Consider the following 8,953-nt stretch of genomic DNA (forward strand, 5'->3'; position numbering starts at 1 on the left):
ATAGGATGAGGTAGTTGGATGGCATCACTGACTCAATGGACAGGAGTTTGAGCAAGCTCCAGGAGTTGGTGATGGACAGAGAAGCCTGTCATGCTGCCATCCATGAGATCACAAAGAGCTGGACATGACTGAGTGACTGAACTGAACAGTGCACAGAATAAATGTAAAGGACTACAGAATAAAAACACATTTGTGGTTATATTGGTATCATTCTTGCTAGCCAATAGAGCTTTCCAGCTACAGACATAAAATTTCAGAGTTTAAGCTCAACAAAAATGTAATTTTCCTCCCTATATACACATGTAACTATTTTGCTAATGAGTGAGAATATCTAATATAGTTTTATTTCCTTGATAAATTGTAAATAAGAATGTAATTTTCCTTAGAAGAAACATACATGCCATTGGCTACTTAGGTACTTTATATCTCACAGCATTGAAAAGAGAATATTCCCAGTACCCACTCAGAAAATGAAGTAAAGGGATGAAGGGTGAAGTCACACATGATTAATCTGCTCTAGCTTTTCAATCTCCCTATGCGATTCATGGGGTCGCAAAGAGTCGGATACGATGGAGCGACTGAACTGAACTGAACTGAAGGCTTTAAATGTCTTATTCTATAATATACTATATTTTTCTGTTTCCTTTAATCTAAGTCACCATTAGGTCTGTATTTAAGCCAAACATGGACAAAAAGCATTAGAGTCATTCCCATACCATTGAGCTAACACAATAAATGTGTAATCTGTCTTAGTGAGCTATGTCAATAAATTCATCCTGATACAGTTTTATATGCCTTCCATTCTGATTCATATTTTTATGATCCATTCCCATTATATTTTCCATATATCTATTGATATAAATGGCAAAATCATGTGATTCTTTTGATAGGTATCACTTCTCCTCATTGGTTATACTTTGTATTTCACGTTTTGAGACCTGCTTGGTCTACACTCTAGTTATACGTCAAGAAGAATAGAGAGATGGCAGAGATATGTTCTCAGGAAGAACAGCAGTTCTCTGTAAGCCAAAGACCTCAAGAGATGACATTAAAGTCTTTTTTTGAAGAGGAGACTAAATTCCTCAAGCAGGGGTGAAAAGCCCTCTTCTAGAGGTGAAGAAAGAATTTATAAATTAATTGTCCCCAGCTTTATCAATATTTGTCTTATGCCTAATCTGATTATTAGGATTCCATTTATTATCATGCAATAACCTATTTTATTTTTTTACTTTTTAAAACCATTTTTTAAATTGAAGTCTACTTAATTTACAACATTTTGTTAGCTTCAAGTATACAATAAAGTATTCAGTTTTATACACACACACACACACACACACACACATATTCTTTTTCTGATTCTTTTCCATTACAGGTTATCACAAGATGTTGAATACAGTATTCTGTGCTATTATACAGTGGGTTCTTTTGTTGTAAATGTCATTACTTCATTCTTTTATATGACTAATATTCCACTATGTATATATACCACATCTTCTTTAGCCATCCATCTATCGATGGATAGTTAGGTTGCTTCCATGTCTTGGCTATTGTAAATAGTGGTGTTATTAACATAGGGGTGCACTGTACCTTTTTGAATTAGAGTTTTTCTCCACCTACATACTCCAAACTAGGATCGCAGGATCATATGGTAACTCTGTTTTTAATTTTTTAAAGGAAGATCCATATTATTCTACATTGTGGCTGCACCAATATGTATTCCTACCAACAGTGGGAAGGTTCCTTTTTCTCTATGTTCTCTCCGGCATTTATTATTTGTAGAATTTTTGATGATGGCCATTCATGTGCAACAAGTGGTATTTGCTATTTTACAAATGCTTTCTTGTTCACCAAGTTGGCAATCAAGGGCTACACAATGGTTTCAAACTACTTTAGCCGATGAGTAAAGTGATTGCTTTGGGGCTGCTACTGCTTTGGTTCTAAAATCAGCCAGCTTGCCTACTGTTAAAAAGAAATTTCTGATCATGTATTCTTTGACACTTGTTCTGATCCAAAGGAGAAAGCCTCTATCTATGGAGGCAAACTCAGAGTTATATATTCCCTGGGTATTTCCCATTTAAGGGTACCATTAAAGCTTACTGGGATGGATCAATGGGAGGTTTCAAATGCTTTACTCTGTAGCTGATATCAAGGGGATGCCAGCTGGTAAACTGGTATCAACTCCTGGTAAACTTGATTTGAAAGTTCCTAGTGCACATAGGAAATGGCAACCCACTCCAGTACTCTTGCCTGGAAAATCCCATGGACGGAAGAGCCTGGTAGGCTACAGTCCATTGGGTTGCAAAGAGTCAGACACGACTGAGTGACTTTCTTTTCTTTTTTTTTTCTTTTTATACCCTCTCATCGGAGAAGGCAATGGCACCCCACTCCAGTACTCTTGCCTGGCAAATCCCATGGATTGAGGAGCCTGGTAGGCTTCAGTCCATGGGGTCGCTAGGAGTCGGACACAACTGAGCGACTTCACTTCCACTTTTCACTTTCATGCATTGGAGAAGGAAATGGCAACCCACTCCAGTGTTCTTGTCTGGAGAATCCAGGGATGGGGCTGCCATCTCTAGGGTTGCACAGCGTCAGACACTACTGAAGCAACTTAGCAGACTTAGCAGCAGTGCACATAAGACTGAATGTAGATGGAACTTTCTTTAGCTATGTGTTGTGTACTTAAGGCTTGAGTGTCTGATGTTTGGTGTCTGGGTAGTGAGGAGGATCTTGTATATTCCCTTCCAAGGAGATTTAGGTCAGTAACTGTTCTTATGGATTCCAAAACAGAAGGATATAAGAAACTGGAACTGTTTAGTTTGGAAAGTTGTAGTTGGGTCTTTGAGGAAACTAGAAAAGTTTAGAGTCTAGTTCAGCTTATGGATGTAAAATAAAACCTTAAAGACAATTAACAGAATAAGAATCTAATATTTACAATGTGCACAATTAATTTTTCTCTTAATAATTCCTCTTTTTGTCAAAGAGAATCATAGTAAAAACTAATTTGTTTGAATTAATATTGGCCTGATTATTTACAAAAATGTGGCAAGAATAGTGAGTGACCATATAAGCTCTTTTAGAGATTAATTCCCTGGAACCTCCTAAGCAGGGTACTAGGAAGATTTTTTCCACGCATAATCTCAACTATGACATTCTAGCCAAAGTCTTGATATTATAGCCAATATTTCCAATTGTTTCCTGTTTAAAGAAGAACAGATTCTTTCTAAACTCATGCAGACAACTCTATTGACATTAAAAGAATACTCATTGATAGTTTCTGAATTTTGAAAGTATCAGGCAGAGAGAAAAAGTAAATGCTTTTTCTTTGTCTAGAAAGGGACATTTTATCAAATTTCTGTAAGTCATAGATAGCTTATAACAAAAAGCTTCCTTAAATCTCATAAATTAAAATGATAAAAAAAATCAACAGTGTTTCAAAAGTTATAAAGAGAATTATAACCATCTTGCATAGTCCCCCATAATTAATTCTTGTTGATTTTGACCTTAGGTTGAAAGTTTTATGAAGCCATCAATTCCTCCATGAGAGTTCTATAAATTTTTACCTAATTCATTGGTATGATAAGAAAAGAACCCTCTATTCCAGAGTACATGTCAGAGCCCTTTTTGTGAATTTCTCTGAAGATGAAGCACTTGTGCAAAGCCATTTTAGAAAAGCATCAGAGTAAAACAATAACTAAGAGACAAATAACTTTAAAATATCCACAATGAAAGATTTGATGAAAATTGCAATTTACAAAGAAATTTAGCTATTTCTGTGACACATAACTGTTAAGATACTAACTAGAATTACAAGTGATAAAATATAAGAACATACCAGATTACTAGGAATTTTATGCAATTCTGAAATACTTATATTAATAACACAAATCCCACAGAAATATAATTTATTAAAAGCTATGCATGTATGTATATATGCATGTGTGCTCAGTCATGTCTGACTCTTTGAGACCCCATAAACTATATAGCCCACCAGCCTCCTCTGAAATGGGATTTTCCTGACAAGAATACTGGAGTGGGTTGCCATTTCCTCCTCCAGAGGATCTTCGTGTCCCAGGAATCATCAAACCCGCATTTCCTGTGTCTCCAGCATTGCAGGCAGATTCTTTACTGGATCTCTCCTTTTATAGGGACTTTCCAGGTGTTCTATGGGGTCACAAAGAGTAAGATATGACTGAGCAACATAGCAGGCATACACTTTCCTTTTATAAGGAGAAATAACACACCTTTTGAGATGTTCCAGGGTCCACTGAAAAATTCCGAAGTTAGTTTGAGGTCAAAAAGACTTCATTTAGAACTTAATTTTTTTAAGGGTGAGTATTGTCAAATGCTAAAACTTTTCAAAATACTTGGTCAAATAGGATCATAGATCAGTGTGACACTATTCTTAGTTACCTAGGTAACCAAAATAGCAATTGAAGACTTCACATAAAAACCTAGATGGTTCCTCTACAGAAATGTAGAGCAAAACTTAGCTCTAATTATCAAGAGACTAGGTTTCCTTAATTGAAGGTTCATGTAAACAGTGTGAAGTACAGTTGGTAAAACGTAAAATCTTTGTTTTTAAGTAGATTACTGTAAAGGTAGGGGAAAACCTTTCATAAACTCTAATCAGGAAATGATCCATAGTCCAATGAAACTGGTTTTTTTAGCAGATGAAGAAAAATTAAATTCTAGTTTTATCTAATTACACTATTGATATTAAAACTTAATGAGAAAAAAACTTATGGCAAATTTATTATATCTTATTCAGCTTGATCACACATAAAATACCTTTCCCAGGATAACTTTTCCACAAACCTACAACTTTCTATATCCTTTTAGGTTTTGTCCTTTTTTCTTTTCTTTTTCTGGAACACTCATTTTATTATAGAACAGAATTCTTTATTTTCTTCCCTTCTTTAGACTTTATTTCACTGAAAACACATATCCTACTTTTCATTGTTGTTGTTGTTCAGTCCTCAGTCGTGTCCAACTCTTTGTGACCCCATGGACTGTAGCAAGCCAGGCTTCTCCATCCTTCACCATCTCCTGGAGCTTCTTGAAACTCATGTTCTTTGAGTCGGTGATGCCATCTAACCATCTTAATCTCTTGTCCCCTTCTCCTCCTGCCTTCAATCTTTCCCAGCATCAGGGTCTTTTCTAATGAGTTTGTAATGAGTCTAATGCTCTTCCCATCAGGTACTCAGAGTATTGGAGCTTCAACTTCAGTATCAGTCCTTCCAATGAATACTCAGGACTGATTTCTTTTAGGATTGACTGGTTTGATTTCTTGCAGTCCAAGGGATTCTCAGGAGTCTTCTCCAATACCACAGTTCAAAAGTATAAATATTTTGGTGCCCAACCTTTTTTATGGGCCAAATCTCACATCCACACTATTACTGGTAAAACTATAGCTTAGACTAGATGGACCTTTGTCAGTAAAGTCATGTCTCTGCTTTTTAATATGCTGTCTAGGTTGGTTATAGCTTTTCTTCCAAGGAACAAGCATCTTTTCATGGCTGTAGTCACTACCTGCAGTGGTTTTGGAACCCAAGAAAATAAAGCGTCTTACTGTTTCCATTGTTTCCCCATCTATTTGTCATGAAATGATGGGACTAGATGCCATGGTCTTTGTTTTTTGAATGTTGAGTTTTAAGCCAGCTTCTTCACTCTCCTCTCTCACTTTCATCAAGAAGCTCTTTAGTTCCACTTCACTTTCTGCCATAAGGGTGGTATCATATGCAAATCTGAGGTTACTGATAATTCTCCTGGCAATCTTGATTCCAGCTTATGCTTCATCCAGCCTGGCATTCACATGATGTACTCTGCATATAAGTTAAATAAGTAGGGTGACAATATACAGTTTTGACATACTTGTTTCCCAATTTTAAGCCAGTCCATTGTTCCATGTCTGGTTCTAACTTTTCATACACAGTAGTTTTCTTTCATCATTATTATTTCTGGTAGTTTCATAAAAGCAAGCAACAAAAATAAGCCAAAAACCTTAGCTCTTTTACAAATCAGTCTTGTATTTAAAATTTTTTCTTTCTCTTTTCGCTTAAAATTTCAACTTTATTAGTTCAAATATTATTTTCTCAATTTTGAAAGCATACACAGCTTTTCTAGAAAAGAAATGAGACAAGATAGTTGTTACAGAGTAATTACAGATTTACTTAGAGGAAAGAATTATTGTTTATGCACTACATTAAATTAATATAAATTCTTTCTACATAATACAGTTAAAATAAACACTACACTTTTGGAAATTACAGCATGAGATTCACTGTCTTACTATGTCTACAGGTTCACCCTGGCATTGCTATGCTAGACTGTAATGAATGAATAGACAGAGGAAACAGGATCTTCATAATACTGCCAAAGAGTGTTGTTTTAAGTGGAGAAGAGGGAATAAAGATTTGAAAGATGGTAAAACAATTTTTAAATTGATGATAGATCTATAAATATCTGGGAAATGACTACCAGAATTCCCAGCCTTACAAGTAGTTATAAGAAATGGGATAATTTGTTTTAAATGAGGGTTGCTGCCTGGCTGCAAATCTGGAGACAAGTTAACAAAGTATGAGCATATTAAATAATTATTACAGTCCGACCTTGAGGAGTTACCAGTGATTGTGAACAGGGCAGAAAGGGTGATTATTTTTGTACTGGCCTTTTCAACTGACTGCACAAAACATTTTGTGGCTCAGTTCATTGTGGTATAAGAGCAGTGACTTTCAATCATGCTGAGTCATTCCTTAATAAGAAATATAGTGTATAATGTATACACACACACACACACACACACACACACATGTATATATACTCACAGGGCTTCCCTGGTAGCTCAAATGGTAAAAAAAAATCTGCCTGTAATAAGGAGACCCAAGTTCAATTCTTGGATCATGAAGACCCCTGGAGAAGGGATAAACTACCTACTCCAGTATTCCTGGCCTTCCCTGGTACCTTAGATGGTAAAGAATCCACCCGCAATGTGGGAGACCTGAGTTTGATCCCTGGGTTGCGAAGATCCCATGGAGAAGGGAAGGGTTATCCACTACAGTAATCTTGCCTGGAGAATTCCTTTGACAAAGTAGCCTGACAGGTTACAGTTCATTGGATCACAAAGAGTTGGACACAAGCAACTTTCACTGTCAAATGTACTTACATATGTAAAGCCATATATGGAACAAAAATAAAAGTTTAATAAATTGATATGTATTTTGTATTTCCAGTATGACACATGTGTATTCTGTTTTGCACCTTACAAAACTGGTGTCTTATTTATATATAGATAATAGACAAATTTACACCAAATCTGTTTATAAATTATAGATAAAATTTGAGATATTGATATATTATCAATTCATCTATATAGACAAATACAGATAATATATATAGCATAATTCACCAATAGCATATGAACACAGTTTGAAAAATAAGAAGTTATAATAAATCCTCTCATAGTAGGAAAGTGGGACTGCCACTGTTCTTTATCTTTCAAAGGGGCATTGGCTAGTGTCCTTGAATTCTCTCATCATCAGTTTATACAATTTGCATGGAGTTAATTTATGCTTATTACTCTGTGTTTTAACACTCTTTGGTCTATTTTGGAATCTGAGCTCTTTTCCCAACTTTTAAATTATCTGTAATTTTTCTTTCCAGTGAAAACTAGGAAGCAGGCAAAAATGAACTCTCTCTCATATATTAGGATACTGCAGTAGATTAGAAAAAATTATAAATACATTAAAAATGATTAGAAATATATTCTCCCTCATAATAATTTTTTTCAATGAAGCATAAAACATGTATATTAAGAGCCCCAAATAACCCTCATTTCTGTGAAAGTTAAAAAGTCAAAACTCAACAACTTATGTTTAGCACTCAGCATTACCATACTATTTGGAACTAATTTAGATATTCAACAAATATCCATTGTTTAGTTTAACTTAATATAAGCCTTTGGGATTCCCTGATAGCGCAGCTAGTAAAGAATCCGCCTGCAGTGTAGGAGACCTCAGTTCAATTCCTGGGTCAGGAAGATCCCTTTAAGAAGGGATAGGCTACTCCCTTGTGGCTTAAATGGTCAAGGCTCCATCTGCAATGTGGGAGACCTGGGTTTGATCCCTGGGTTGGGAAGATTCTCTGGAGGAGGACATAGCAACTCACTCCAGAATTCTTGCCTGGAGAATTCCTATGGACAGATGAACCTGGCAGACTATAGTCCATGGGGTCACAAAGAGTCGGACAGGAGTAAGCACAGCATCTGTTCAGTTCAGTTCAGTCTCTCAGTCATGTCTGACTCTTTGTGACCCCATGAAACTGTAGCACGCCAGGCCTCCCTGTCCATCACCAACTCCCAGAGTTTACCCAAACTCATGTCCTTTGAGTCCGTGATGCCATCCAACCATCTCATCCTCTGACATCCCCCTCTCCTCCTGCCCTCAATCTTTCCCAGCATCAGGGTCTTTTCAAATGAGTCAGCTCTTCACATCAAGTGGCCAAAGTATTGGAGTTTCAGCTTCAGCATCACTCCTTCCAATGAACACCCAGGACTGATTTTTAGGATTGACTAGTTGGATCTCCTTGCAGTCCAAGGGACTCTCAAGAGTCTTCTCCAACACGACAGTTCAAAAGCATCAATTCTTCAGCACTCAACTTTCTTTATAGTCCAACTCTCACATCCATACATGACTACTGGAAAAACCATAGCCTTGATGAGATGGACCTTTGTTTGCAAAGTAGTGTCTCTGCTTTTTAATATGTTGTCTAGGTTGGTCATAACTTTCCTTTCAAGAAATAAGAGTCTTTTAATTTCATGACTGCAATCACCATCTGCAGTGATTTTGGAGCCCCCCAAAATAAAGTGAGCCACTGTTTCCACTGTTTCCCCATCTGTTTGCCATGAAGTGATGGGACCAGATGCCATGATCTTAGCTTTCTGAATGTTGAGCTTTAA

Source organism: Bison bison, unplaced genomic scaffold, assembly GCF_000754665.1.
Source record: "Bison bison bison isolate TAMUID 2011002044 unplaced genomic scaffold, Bison_UMD1.0 scf7180017864459, whole genome shotgun sequence".
NCBI classification, from domain to species: Eukaryota; Metazoa; Chordata; class Mammalia; order Artiodactyla; family Bovidae; genus Bison; species Bison bison.